A 15463-nucleotide genomic window follows, 5' to 3' on the forward strand; every position below is an offset into this window, starting at 1 on the left:
AAAGCCTAAACCCAAGCTCATTAGAGAGAATCCCTGTCCCAACATCCACATTTTAAAAATCAGATAATATTAATGCTGGGTTTTCTAATCTAACCCCTTGTTTTCAAAATTACACAGTTTATTAGATGCTAAAACAGTGAACATCTTCCAAATTATCCCGTAACAGTCACTGTGTAAGTTCTTGGAGAATGGGAGCCAGGTGTCCAGGTGTGTTTTATTCCATATACACATGGAACTGATCACAGTTCTGGACATAGGCATGTAATTTATGAATGAAGAAATGAACAAATATGCTCTACCATATTCTTTGGTGTAGGTGAAAGAGCATACTGCCATTTTTCCAAAGATGAAAACCTTTAGAATTTTTGGCGGGAAAAAATAATTACCTAAAAATTAAAGTCTAGGCTGGGTGCAGTGGCTCATGCCTGTAATCCCAGCACTCTGGGAGGCTGAGGCAGGTGGATCATTTGAGGCCAGGAGTTCGAGACTAGTTTGACCAACATAGTGGAACCCCGTTTCTACTAAAAATACGAGGCTGGGCACGGTGGCTCACGCATGTAATCTCAGTACTTTGGGAGGCTGAGGTGGGTGGATCATGAAGTCAAGAGATTGAGACAATCCTGCCTAACACAGTGAAACCCCATCTCTACTAAAAATACAAAAAATTAGCCAAGCATGGTGGTACATGCCTGTAATCCCAGCTACTTGGGAGGCTGAGGCAGGAGGATCGCTTGAACCCAGGAAGCAGAGGTTGCAGTGAGCTGAGATTGTACCACTACACTCTAGCCTGGGTGACAGAGCGAGACTCCATCTCAAAAAAAAAAAAAAAGCTGGGCGTGGTGGTACATGCCTATAATCCTAGCTACTTGGGAGGCTAAGACATAAGAATCACTTGAACCTGAGCATGGAGGTTGCCATGAGGCAAGACTATGCCACTGCACTCCAGCCTGGGTGATGACACAGCAGGACTCTGTCTCAAAAATAAACAAACAAATAAATGAATATTTTTTCAAAATTATGTTAGAACAAAGGCAAATAAATTTATGTTAAATTGCTGAATCAGTTGTCACTATTTGAAAGGATGATGGAAACTTATCTTTTGGAATGTTTACATGTTTGCATAAGAGGTGGTGAAAAAAAATGCTTTAGAGCATGAAATTAGGCCAGGCCTGATGGCTTATACCTGTAATCCCAGTGCTTTGGGAGGCCAAGGTTGGAGGATCATTTGAGCCCAGTAGATTGAGGCTGCAGTGACGGAGCCACTGATTCCAGCCTGGGTAACAAATCAAGACCCTGTCTCTAAGAACCCAACAACACCAACAACAAAGAGTGATGTTACCTCAATCTCATCTCCCTCCACTGTCCCCTAGAATAACTGAGCAAGTTATTTAATCCATGCTGTCACTTGGTTTTGTCATTTAAAAATGAGGATGATTATAATACCATGTAGGGTTGTTGTGAGACATTTGATATTCATTCGAATTAATAAACAACCTACACAGTAACATATTCCTGTTTCTGCCACTGGTTCCTGTCTCTGTAGGTTTTGCTTTTTAAGCAAATATTTCTATGCTTTTCCCTCTTCTCTTTATGTTTTTTTCCTTTTAGTATCTTCTTAACTTTTTTCTTTTTTAAAACTATCTCTTTCCCTGACTGATTGAATTTCTTCTTAATATTCTTTTGCCTCTTTCTCACTCAAAAAATACTGACAGTGATGAAATTTAGTAAACTGATGGGGAAGAAACAGTAGTAGCTATCAAAACCCTATTTCTGGCTGAGTGAGGTGGCTCACACCTGTAATCCCAGCACTTTGGGAGGCTGAGGACGGCCGATAACTTGAGGTCAGGAGTTCGAGACCAGCCTGGCCAACATTGTGAAACTGGTCTCTACTAAAAACACAAAAATTAGCTGAGCATGGTGGTGCATGCTTGTAATCTCAGTTACTCAGGAGGCTGAGGCAGGAGAATTGCTTGAACCCAGGAGGCGGAGGTTGCAGTGAGCCAAGATCGCGCCACTGTGCCCCATCCTGATGACAAACCAAGACTCTGTCTCAAAAAAAAAAAAAAAAAAAAAAAACTCCTTACTTTATGCCACTTTCCATTGCCTTCTCTGCCACAAAATGTATATACAAACATACAAGGCCTTCATTATGTAAATATATAAAGTTTGCTGCATTTGTTGTGTAGATCTTCAGCCTTTTGAAAACGAACTAACCAACCAACCAGGCAACGCTGTGCTCTTGGAAGTCTTTATTCTCTGTCAAGCTGATCTAGGTACCAATCATAAACTTTCTTATACCTAGATTCTCAGACCCCAAACATTTATGAACAGCCATACGCATACGCCAGGTAATAAAGAGAGGTGGGGTTGGTCTGTCTAGTAAAATTATTAGCTTTGATTTAAGCTTCCCTGTCCAAGAGCTGTTTGTACCACCTTTCAGTACACAAAGCTGAACAGTTAACAAGGAAAACTTGTCAGTTGCCAATGTTCTGTTCTGGAGCTTCACTTTTAAAATTCAGAAAAAAATCATTGAAATAGATTTAGTATTTCAAAGTTCAAAGTTCTGTGTGATTTGAGATAATGTTTATAGGCTCATTTATATTCTCACTTGGTTTACAATGCTGATTGTGAACAGAATCACACTATTGGACCATAGAAGCATAAGATTTGGCCAGTAACTCTGAGAAATTTATAATATAATTGGCAAAATGAGAAGTCAAAACTACAAGTGCTGAGGAGCTTGTAAATAATAATTATGAATCTTGATAATAAATAGAGAGATAGGTGGGAGGATCGCTTGAGCCTAGGAGTTTGAGAGCAGCCTGAGCAACACTGGGAGACTCTGCCTCTACAAAAGAGAGAGAGAGAGCGAGAGCAAGAGAGAGAGCGAGAGAGAGAGAGAAATAGGTGAGAGACTGGGTGTGGTGGCTCACAGCAGTAATCCCAGTGCTTTGAGAGACTGAGGCAGGAGGCTTGCGAGGGACCAGGCGTTCAAGAACAACCTGGGAAACTCCATCTCTATAAAATTTTTTAAAAGCAATTAGCTGGGTATGGTGATATGTGCCTATAGTCGTAGCTACCCAAGGGGCTGAGGTGGAAGGATTGCTTGAGCTCAGGAGTTCGAGGCTGCAGTGAGCTATGATTGCACCACCAATACAGCCTGGTCAACAGAGCAAGACCCGGTCTCAAACAAAAGCAAAACAGAAAAGCAATCCCTGGGGATTTCACAGAAACTCCTAGGAATGGTTGATTTATTCACAGTGTTTTGAAAAAATAGATGTTCCAGGGTAAAGGAGTTTGCATTGCAAGTGGTATGCCTAAATCAGTATGAGCTCTGTCTGATTTTGCTTTAAGCCAGAGATCTTCAAACTTTGTTCCTCAGAACCCAGGAGTTCCTCAAACATTTTATTCTAACTTTTTGTTTGTATGATTGGTGATTATATTTGATTCATAGTCTTTGATTTTTAAAAACATGCAAAACACATGAATATATTCTTGTGAAGATTTGTAAGTTAGCACATGTTATCAAGCACTGACTGGTATACTGGGCACAATTCTAAGAACTAAGGATATATTGATGAACAAACGAAGTAAAAATCCATGCCCTCCTAGAGCTTACGTTCTAGTGAAAGGAGAAAAACAAACACAATAAGTAACGAATTATATAATATGTTAGAAGGTGAGTAATGCTATAAACAAGAATAACATGAGGCACACTGGGAATGCTAGTAGGGGGAATTATAATTAAGTCAGAGTAGGCCTCACAGAGAAGTTACCACTTGAAAAACTTGAAGGAAGTGAATTAATGAGCAATGTAGATAAACAGAGGCAGAGCGTTCTTCACAAAGGGAGCTGCCTTTTCAAAAGCCCTAAGGTGCATCAATGCATGTATATTTGAGGTTTAGCAAGGAGATTACAATTAGTAAAAAGGAAAATGAGATCAGAGAAGTACAGGTAGGGAATCGGTAAAAGGGAAAATAAAATCAATCAGTAAAAGGGAAAATGAGATCAGAGAAGTAGGGCGTAGGAAATACAGATTGTGAAGATCTTTGATTTTTTTTTTTAATTTTTATTTATTTATTTATTTTGGAGAAGGGTCTGTCAGGCTTGAGTATGAGTGGTGTGAACCTGGCGCACTGCAGCCTCGACTCCTGGCTTAAGCAATCCTCCTCCTCAGCCTCCTGAGTAGGTGGGAATACAGGCAACATCTGGCTAATTTTTGTATTTTTGGTAGAGACTGGGTTTTGCCATGTTGTCTCAGGATCCTTAGGGTGTTGCTTCACCAGCCAGAAGCTTCTGTGGCTGGTGCACTTATGCTTGAGTTTTGCTTGTGCTCACTGGGCTTGCCCACTTGGCCTGGCAGGCTGATCTTGGCTGGTGCTGCCAGCCTGGATCCCATGCATGCCAAGAGTGAGCCAGGCATGGAGTGGCAAGGGGTGTGGGTGTGTCAGAGAGCAAGCGTAGGATCTGGCCACTGTGTACAGCCAGGCAGGAACCGCAGAGTCCCAAAGAGAGCATTACAGCATGTCGAGCTCTAGCTCAGGGAGCCCCTCGGTCTGGGCTCCCAGAAGGAGAGCCCTCTCTTCTCTCCTCGTCGTCCCAGCACGGTGAGGTGGGTGATGGGGGTGGGGAGCATATTTCAGCCCGTTTGTGCTGCGGTTCTTTCAGTCCCACTGCCCTGCGTCAGCCCAGGGCTCCTGGGCTGGCCCCACCCCACCACTGCTTCTCGTCACATGGGACAGCTGCCTGGTGCCCGTGGAGGGCAGGAGGGCTATAGTGTTACAGCCCCTTTAGCTCCTGCTGCAGCTCGGGAGCCAGCTAGGAAAGTGTTACAGCTCCTTTTGCTCCTGCCATTCAGCGGTTCCTGGGTTCTTGTCCTGCTTCCAGGAAAAAATGAAGTTACGGAGATAGCTGGAGGGTGAGCAAGGCAGAGAGGAGTTTACTGAGCGGCAGTACAGCTCTCAGCAGAGAGGAGACCAGAAGTGGGTAGCTCCTATTCAAAGGCAGGTGGTCCTGAGTGTCTTGAGTCTGGCTGACTCTGGGGATTTTATGGGCTCAGAATGGAGGAACTGTGTGCTGACGGGTCCATGGGCATGCCTGGAAAAAGCACCACCTGATTTGCCAGAAGGTATCAAGGAAGTTCTCACTGTGGGTGGCAGACTTTGTCAAGAACTGGCAGCCCAGCCCCCAGGCTTCAGGCCATGCTTGGTTTGAAGATAAGATTTCACAGGGGACCTGCCCCTTCCCACAGAGGAACCTGTCTTCCTCCCACCACCAGCAACATACTGTCCATGGCACCCAGGCTGTCTGCACAAGGGGCGCCTGTAGGCCTGCCCCAAGCCGCCCTCAGCCCCCCAGGCCTCCCTCTAATACTTGTTGGCACCCAAAGTTTCACCCTCAGAAGCAGTTTCTGGAGGGGCTGAGGTGGCGGTGGCAGGGGGGTGGTGCATCAGTGCTGCCCCAAGTGTGCGCACTCCAGGCCGGGTCACAACAGCACCTGGGCTAGTTAACAGTACACTTCCGCAGCTTTGCTCTGCCATGGGTGCGGATGCTGAGAGTAGAAAGAGGACAGGGAGTGGGAGCCTGCAGGGCTTCCCGGGGCCTTGAGAGTACAGGCATGCCTGGGTCCAGAGCCATGGCTGGGCGACTGCAGCTGCACTCGGGAGTGTGGGCTCCTGCCCAACCAACTCGGTAGAGCATGGGGCTCTTGCTGGGATCACCTGTTCCTGGCCCTGCTGGTTCCGTGGTGCATGCAGCCCTGGCTGTGCCTCCCCCACTGCAGCCGGTGTTCTCACAGCGGCTACTCCAAGCAGGCCACTGCCACCATCAATGTTGCCTAGGCTGGTCTTGAACTCCTGAACTCAAGTGATCTGCCTACCTTGGCCTCCCAAAGTGCTGAGACTAGTGGCATGGGCCACTGTACCCAGCCCTCTTTGATTTTGACCCTAAGAAAAACAGAAAAATATATGAATGTCTATTGGGAAATCTTTTCTATTATTTATTTGTTATTATTTTTACCTTGCAGCTCCGGCTCAAAGGATGAGAAATGTTTAAATAATAGAGATGTATATTTGCATCCTGCCTCCCAATGCCATACTTCCCAGAGATTGTTGCCATTTGGGGGCATGTCTTTCAGAGTTTTTTCTAGGTGATTTTGTAAATAAATGAATACTAGGTACATATAGAAATATATACTTTTGTGAGGTGTGTGTATGTGTGTCTGTGAGTGTCTTTTAATATCAATGAATTTTTATGCCCTGTGTTAATTAGCAGCTTGCTGTTTTCAATTAATATGTATTGGAGGTCTTTGTCAATTCAGCACATGCATTTCTATCTCAGACTGTTGCATAACATTCTGTTGTATGCATTTGCTGGATTTTACTTACTCATACCCTCGCAGGTAAGCATTTAGGTTCTAGTTTTTCCTTCTTTCCTTTCTTTTCTACCTTTCTATATTGAATTACAAAGGTCTTAATAGTATATTTAATAACATAAAATAACATATTACATCTGTTGGGGAGGAAACACATTATCCTGTACCTTCTCAGGTTCTCTGGTTAGGACTAAGAATTAAACAGACATAAGACAGATAAACAGGAGAAAAGTAGACAAGTTTTATTAAATTTTTACCTGTACACAGGCTTTCACAAGACAATGATGTTCTAAGGAAGTGACCAGAGCAGAAATCTTTTTAAACATTTTTGACAAAGAAATTATACATTTATGAAGAAATAACAAGATAAAGGGATTTGGATTGGAGGTAATAAATTGTGGGGAAATGACTGGGAGATATATGAATGTGGGTAAAACTAGTAAGATATAAGGATTATTTATTAAGTTTGTTTATACAGATCCATTTCAATGTCAATTCCCAGTCTCTGGTGATAAGGATTTCTTATCTTTCTGGTATACGGAGGGCATCTTTCTCATGGGAAGTTTTATGGCCTGTTCTTAAGTAGAAAAGGGGAGGTCAGAGAGCCCTTCCTTCATCAGCTGTTTCTCAAGTGCTTCAGCTCAAAATACTTAACATGCCAAAGCAGCATATTTTGGGGCAGCGTGCCCTTAACTCCTTCACATGAAACATGGGAGGAAATTTGAAAATTAAAGCTGGTGTTATCTTCTGTCAGAAAAAACAGCATGCTTTTTCTAAATTGGAATCATTTAGATTTGCCGCAGTGGAAAAGGAGTCTTTGGTTACTTCTTAAGGAAGACCTTATCTAACATTTATTATTCCGGAACAGATGGGAATCATGAAAGCTGGAGCCCAGTTTCTCTCAGCTTTGCTGAATTCACTTGGTCATCTTGGCCAAGTCAGCATGAAGTCTACATCAGTAGAAAGTGAGGATCTAATATCACAACTTGCCTCATCCCACACTGGGCTCTCTTCTCCAATTACCTACAGCCTCAACCAATATGGCATTCAGCCAACACTTTTCAGGTCATGTGTGTTAGTCTTGTCAACTCAACCTTGACACCAACCCCTGGAGGACAGAAATCACCCCTTTTGCTCCCAAACAGTGTCTAGCTGATCCGTAGAATCATAGTTATTTACTTTCAATATGTGTTAATTATCTTTAAAATTGTATTTGCCAGGTTAGCTTTATTTTTTTAGAACAAATCTTAAAATAAAAGTCCTACCACCTCTATAGCTGTATCAGAACTTCTTGTAAGTGTATCAGTAGTCTGGGCGCGGTGGCTCACACCTATAATCCCAGCACTTTGGGAGACTGAGGCAGGTGGGTCATCTGAGGTCAGGAATTTGAGACTAGCCTGGCCAACATGGCGAAACCCCATCTCTACTAAAAATATAAAAATTAGCTGGGCGTGGTGGTGCATGCCTGTAATCCCAGCTATTTTGGAGGCTGAGGCAGGAGAATCGCTTGAAACCAGGAAGCAGAGGTTGCAGTGAGCCAAGACGATGCCACTGCATTCTAGTCTTGCCAACAGAGCTAGACTCTCTCTCAAAAAATAAATAAGTAAATAAATAATAAAAGAAGTTTAGATATAGCCACAGAAATGGCAGAAACTTCATACCAAGGTTTGTTCTAAACTTTGTTTCTACCTGGAATAAAGAATAATCTGCCAGGTGTAGTGGGGCATGCCTGTAATCCCAGCTATTAGGGAAGCTGAGGTGAGAGGATTGCTTGAGGCTGGGAGTCTGAGACCGGCCTGAGCAACATAGCAAGACCCCATTTCTGGGGGGAAAAAGAATAATCTCACACATATTTCAAATGTGTGTAGATTTATGTTGTGTGATTAAAATATAAGTTTATATTAAAGAGTTATCTATGTCATTCTTGGCATTTTGTACTTTCTCTTCCTGGATACTTAAAGTGCAAATACTACCGTGAGGAAGGAGGGAGTCTTCTCAAATGAAAAAATGATCCTCATATTTACAAAACCCTGGCCAGGTGCAGTGGCTCATCTTGTAATATCAGCACCTCGGGAAGCTGAGGTGGAAAGTTTGCTTGAGCTCAGGAGTTTGGGACCAGCCTGGCCAACATGAGACCCCATCTGTACAAAAAATGTCAAACATTTAAAAAACTAGCCAGGCATGGTGGTGCAAGCTTGTGGTCCCAGCTACTTGGGAGGCTAAAGTGGAAGGATTGCTTGAGCTCAGGAGGTTGAAGCTGCAGTGAGCTGTGATTATGCCACAGCACTTCAGCATGGGCAGCAGAGAGAAACTCCACTTTTTAAAAAACAACAAAAAAATCAGAGAGAGAGAGGGCAGAGCAATATAGGTGAATAGAAGGCTCCACTGATTGTCTCCAGAGAGGAACACCACATTTAATAACTATTTACACATAAAAAAGCATCTTCCTTCAGGCAAGGCAGTCATGAAAAATATAATATAAAATAAAGCACCTTCCTAAGAATGAAAAATCAGGTGAGCACTCACACTGCCTGGTTTTAACTTCATATTGCTGACAGAGGCACTGAAGAGGGTAAGAAAGACCGTCTTGAAATGACACCCCACCCCTATCCTCTGGCAATGGCCGCAGGTGCAGAGAGAGAATCTGTGCACTTGGGAGAGGGACAGTGCAGCAATTGGGAGATGCGTTGAACTCAAAGCTACCCTGTCACAACAGAAAGCAAAACTGGGCTGAACTCAAATGATGCCTGCCCATGGAGGGAGCACTAAGATTAGCCCTAGCCAGAGGGGAATGGCCCATCCCAACAGTCAGAACTTGAATTCCAGCAAGTCTCATCATTATGGCCTAAAATGCTCTGTGGCCCTAAATAAACTTGAAAGGCAGTTTAGACTATAAGGACTGCAACTCCTAGGCAAGTCTTAGTGCTGAGCTGGGCATGTAGCCAGTGGACATGGGGGACATGTGACCTACTGAGACACCAGCCAGGGCAACTACAGGAGTGCTTGCACTATCCCTCCCACAACACCAGGCAGCACAGCCCTCAGCTGCAAAGGAGAAGCCTTACTTCTGCTTGAGGAGAGGAGAGGAAAGAGTAAAGAGGAATTTGTCTTGCAACTTGGATGCCAACTCAGCCACAGTAGGATAGGGCACCAGTCAGGGTCATTAGGCCCCTGTTCCAGGTCCTAGTTCCTAGACAGTATTTCTAGACATACCTTGGGCCAGAAAGGAATCCACTGCCTTGAAAGGAAGGATTCATCCTGGGAGGACTCATCACCTGCTGATTAAAGAGACCTTGGGCCCTGAATAATCGGCAGCAGCACCCAGGCAATACTTGCCATGGGCCTTGGGTAACACTCAGAGATATGCTGGCTTTAGACGTGACCTAGCACAGTCCCAGCTATGGTGGCTATGGTGAGAGATTCCTTTCGCTTGAAAAAAGCTGAGGGAAAAGTAAAGAGGAGTTGATCTTGCAGCTTAGGTACCAGCTCAGCAACAGTGGGGTAGGGTAACAAGTGGGCTCTTGGGGCCCCTAATTAGAGGTCTTGGCTCTTGGATGGAATTTCTGGACCTTCCCTGAGCCAGAAGGTAGACCATTTCCCCGAAGAGTGAGTCCCAGACCTGGCAGCATTCAGCATAGGCTGACTGAGGAGACCTTGGGCCTTAGTGAACATCGGTGGTAGCCCGGCAGCACTCTCCTTGGGCCTGTGGAGGTGATGGCCATGGGTAAGGTTCCTCTGCCTGTGGAAAGGTGAGGAAAGAGTAGAAATAACTGTGTCACATAATTTATGTGCTAGCTCGGCTGCGGTAGAATAGAGCACCAGGTAGATTACTAAGATTTTTGACTCTAGTCCCTGGTTCATGGATGGCATCTCTAGAAAAGAATGGGGTCTAGGGGAACTTGCTGTCCTGAAGAGAAGGACACAAATCTGGCTGGCTTTACCACCAGATGATTGCAGAGTCCTAGGGCCTTGAGCAAACATAGGCAGTAGCCAGGTACTGGTTACAGCAGGCCTTGGGTGAGACTCAGTGCTGTGCCAGCTTCAGGTCTGTCCCAACACATTCCCAGTGGTGGCTGCCACAGCGGGGCTTGTGTCACCCCACCCCCAGCTCCAGACAGCTCATCACAGAGAGACAGACTCCATTTGCTTGGAAGAAAGTAAGGGAAGAAACAAGAATCTCCCTGGTAATCCAGAGAATTATTCCAAACATTATCCAAGATTACCAAAGCAGTTCCTCTATGAGTCTGGAAGAACCATACTGTTACTGGGCTTGGGGTGCCCCCTAATGTAGATACATGTCTTAGATCTCAACACCCAAGTCCTTTTAAATGCCTGGAAAGAGTGAGGACACTACCATAGATATCTGTCTCCTCAAAGCCCAAATACCAACGAACATCCACAAGCATCAAGACCTTCCAGGAAAACATGACCTCACCAAATGAACTAAATAAGGGAACAGGGAACAACCCTGGAGAAGCAGAGACATGTGACCTTTCAGACAGATAATTCAAAATAGTTGTTTGGGGGAATGCAAAGTAACTCAAGATAACACAGAAAAGGAATTTAGAATTCTGTCAGATAAGTTTAACAAACAGGTTGAAATACATACAATCTAACAGAAATTCTGGAGTTGAAAAATGGAATTGATATAGTGAAGAATGCATCAATCTTTCACCACCAGAATAAATCAAAACGGAAGAAAGCATTAGTGAGCTTGAAGACAGGCTACTTGAAAATACACAGTCAGAGGAGACAAAAGAATAAAAAAAAGCATGCCTAGAAGATCTAGAAATTAGCCTCAAATGGGCGAATCTAAGAGTTATTGGCCTTAAAAAGGAGCTAGAGAAAGAGATAGGGATAGAAAGTTTATCCAAAGGAATAACACAGAACTTCCAAAACCCACAGAAAGTTAATCAAATATAAGATTATATAACACCAATCAGATTTAACCCAAAGAAGAACATCTCAAGGCGTTTAATAATTAAACTTCCAAAGATCAAAAATAAAGGAAAGATTCAAAAAGCAGCAAGAGAAAAGAAACAAGTAAACACAATACAGCGCCAATAAGCCTGGCAGCAGACTTTTCAGTGGAAACTGTACAGGCCAGGAGAGAGTGGCATGACATATTTGAAGTGCTTATGTAAAAAAACTCTTACCCTAGAATAGTATATCTGGTGCAAAAATGTCCTTCAACTATGAAAGAGAAATACTTTTCCAGGCAAACAAAAGCTGAGGGATTTCATCAATATCAGACCTGTACTACAAGAAATGCTAAACAGAGTACTTCAATCAGAAAAAAAAGAACAGTAATGAGCAAGAAGAAATCATCTGAAGGTACAAAACTTACTGGTGATATTATAGTAACTCCACAGAAAAACACAGAATATTATAAGACTGTAAGTGTAGACTTAACTACTCCAAACTTAAGCAGAAATACTAAAAAGATGAACCAATAAAACTATAACAAGCTTTCAAGACATAGACAGTACAGTGAGATATAAACAGAAACAACAAAAAGTTTAACAGTTGGCAGATGAAATTAAGGAGTAGACTATTAATCTTTATTATTCCCTTTGCTTGTTTGTTTAAACAAGCAGTGTCATTATCAGCTCAAAATCATGGGTTGTAAGATAGTATCTGCAAGCTTCACAGTAACCTCAAATCAAAAAACATACAACAGACACATAAAAAATAAAAAGCAACAAATTAAATCATACCACCAGAGAAAATTATCTTGGTTGAAAGGAAGACAGGAAGGAAGGAAAGGAGGAAAGCAACCAGAAAACAAATGACAAAATGGTGGGAGTTAGTCCTTACTCATCAATAATAACACTGACTATAAATGAACTAAACCCTCTAATAGAAAGACATAGAGTGGCAGAATGGATGAAAACACAAGATCTCATGATCTGTTGCTTTACAAGAAACACACTTCACTTGTAAAGACACACATAGACTGAAAAGAAAGGGATGGAAAAAGATATTCCATGCCAATGGAAACCAAAAAAGAGTAGACAAAGTAGATTTCTAGACAAAAACTCTAAGAAGAGACAAAGAAGGTCATTATATAATGATAAAGGGGTCAAATCAGCAAGAGTATATAACAATTGAAATATATATGCACCAACATTAGAGCACCCAGATATATAAAGCAAATATTATTAGAACTAAAGAGATAGAGTCCAATACAGTAACAGCTGGAGACTTCAACACCCCACTTTCATCATTGAACAGAACTTCCAGACAGAAAATCAACAAAGATCAGACTTAATCTCCACTATAGACCAAATGAACCTAATAGATATTTACAGAACATTTCATCCAATGGCTGCAGAATACACATTCTTTTCCTCAACGCATGGATCGTTCTCAAGGATAGATTATATGTTAGGCCACAAAACAAGTCTTAAAATATTTTAAAAAATGAAATCATATTGACCATCTTCTCTGACCACAATGTGATAAAACTAGAAATCAATTATGAGGAATTTTTAGAAACTACACAAAAAACAAGAAAATTTAAAAATATGATTCTGAGTCAATGAAGAAATTAAAAGAAAATTTAAAACTTCCTTGAAACAAATGATAATGGAAACACAACATACCAAAACCTATGGGATACAGCTAAAACAGTACTAAAAGGGAAGTTTACAGCTGTAAGTGCCTATATCAAAAAAGAAGAAAAACTTCAAATAAACAACCTAAGGATTCATCTTAAACAACTAGAAAAGCAAGAACAAACCAAACCCAAAATTAGTGGAAGAAAAGAAATAATAAAGATCAGAGCAGAAATAAGTGAAATGAAGAAAACAATGTAAAAGATCAAAACAAAAAACTGATTTTTTAAAAATATAAACAAAATTGACAAACCTTTAGCCACACTAATGAAGAAAAAAAGAGAGAAGACCCAAATAAATAAAATCAGAGATGAAAAAGGAGACATTTCAGCCAATCCTGCAGAAATTCAAAGGATCATTAATGGTTACTATGAACAGCTATATGCCAATAAATTGGAAAATCTAGAGGAAATGAAAAAATTCCTAGACACATATAACCTACCAAGAATGAACCATGAAGAAATCCAAAACCTGAACAGACCAACAGCAAGTAATGAGATTAAAGCTGTAATGAAAAGTCTCCCAGCAAGGAAAAGCCTGGGATTCAATGGCTTTATTGCTAAATTCTACCAAATACTTTGTAGAAAAACTAATACTATCCTACTCAAACTATTCCAAACAGGAAAGGAAAAGGGAATGCTTCCAAACTCATTCTACAAGGCCAGCATTACCTTGATACCAAAACATGTCAAAACATATCAAAAACACAAAGATACCAGCCTGGGAAACATGGTGAAACCCCATCTGTACAAAAAATACAAAAATAAGCCAAGCATGATGGTTCATGCCTATAGTCCCAGCTACTCAGGAGGCTGAAGTGGGAGTATCACTTGAGCCTGGGAATTCAAGGTTGCAATGAGCTGTGATCATGCAACCACACTCCAGCCTGGGCATCAGAATGAGACCCTGTCTCAAAACAAAACAAAACAAAACAACACCAAAAACAAGCAAAAAAAAAAAAAAAAACCAAACAAACAAACAAAAAAAACCCATGAACACAAGGACATACTTTTTAAAAAGGGACGGGCTATTATCAGTGATGAATATTGATACAAAAATCCTCACCAAAATAATACCAAATTGAATACAAAAACAAATTTAAAATATCATTCATCATGACCAAGTGAGATTTATTCCAAGGATGCAAGAATGGTTCAACATATACAAATCAATTAATGTGATAAATCATATCAGAATGAAGGGCAAAAACCATATGATCATTTCAATTGATGCTGAAAGAGCATTTGATAAAATTTAACATTCCTTCATGATAACCCCCCCTCCAAAAAATGGGTATAGAAGAAACATATCTCAACATAATAAAAGCCATATATGACAGACCCAGAGCTAGCATCATACTGAATGGGAAAAATACTGAAAGCTTTTCCTCTAAGATCTGAAACATGACAAGAATGTCCAATTTCACCACTGTTATTCAACAAAGTACTGGAAGTCCTAGCTGGAACAATCAGATGAGAGAAAGAAAGAAAGGGCATCCGAATTGGAAATGAAGGAGTTAAAGTATCCTTGTTTGCAGATGATATGATCTTACATTTGGAAAAGCTAAAAAGTCTAGCAAAAAACTCTTAGAGCTGATAAACAAATTCAGTAATGTTGCAGGATACAAAATCAACATACAATAATCATTAGCATTATATGCCAACAGCAAAAAATCTAAAAATGAAATTTTAAAAGTATTCTCATTCACAATAGCTACAGATACAATAAAATATCTAGGAATTAACCAAAGAAATGAAAACCATACAGACTGATGCAAGAAATTGAAAAAGATACAGAAAAGGGAAAGATATTCCATGTTCATGGATTCAAAGAATTAGTATTGTTAAAATGTCCATACTACCCAAAGCAATCTACAGATTCAATGCAATCCCTATCAAAATACCAAGACATTCTTCATAGAAATAGGAAAAAAATGAATCTTATATAGATTATATATATTCATTTATATAGACCCACAAAAAAGATTATATAGATTCATTTATATAGACCCACAAAAGATCCAGAATAGCCAAAGCTATCCTAAGCAAAAAGAACAAAACTGGAGGAATCACAGTGACTTCAAATTATACTACAGAGTGATAGTAACCAAAACATCATGGTACTGTCATAAAAACAGTAAAACAGACACATAGACCAGTGGAATAGAGTAGAGAACCCAGAAACAAATCCATACATCTATGGTGCACTCATTTTTGACAAAGGTGCCAAGAAGATATAGAGGGTAAAGGACAGTCTCTTCAGTAAATGGTGCTGGGAAAACTGGATATCTGTATGCAGAAGAATGAAACTAGACCCCTGTCTCTTACCATATACAAAAATCAAATCAAAATGGATTAAAGACTTAAGCCTAAGACCTCAAACTATGAATCTATTAAAAGAAAACTTTGAGGAAACTCTCCAGGACATTGGACTAGGTAAAGATTTCTTGAATAATACCCCAGAAGCACAGGCA

The sequence above is a fragment of the Piliocolobus tephrosceles genome, chromosome 3 (assembly GCF_002776525.5).
Source record: "Piliocolobus tephrosceles isolate RC106 chromosome 3, ASM277652v3, whole genome shotgun sequence".
In the NCBI taxonomy this organism is placed as follows: Eukaryota; Metazoa; Chordata; class Mammalia; order Primates; family Cercopithecidae; genus Piliocolobus; species Piliocolobus tephrosceles.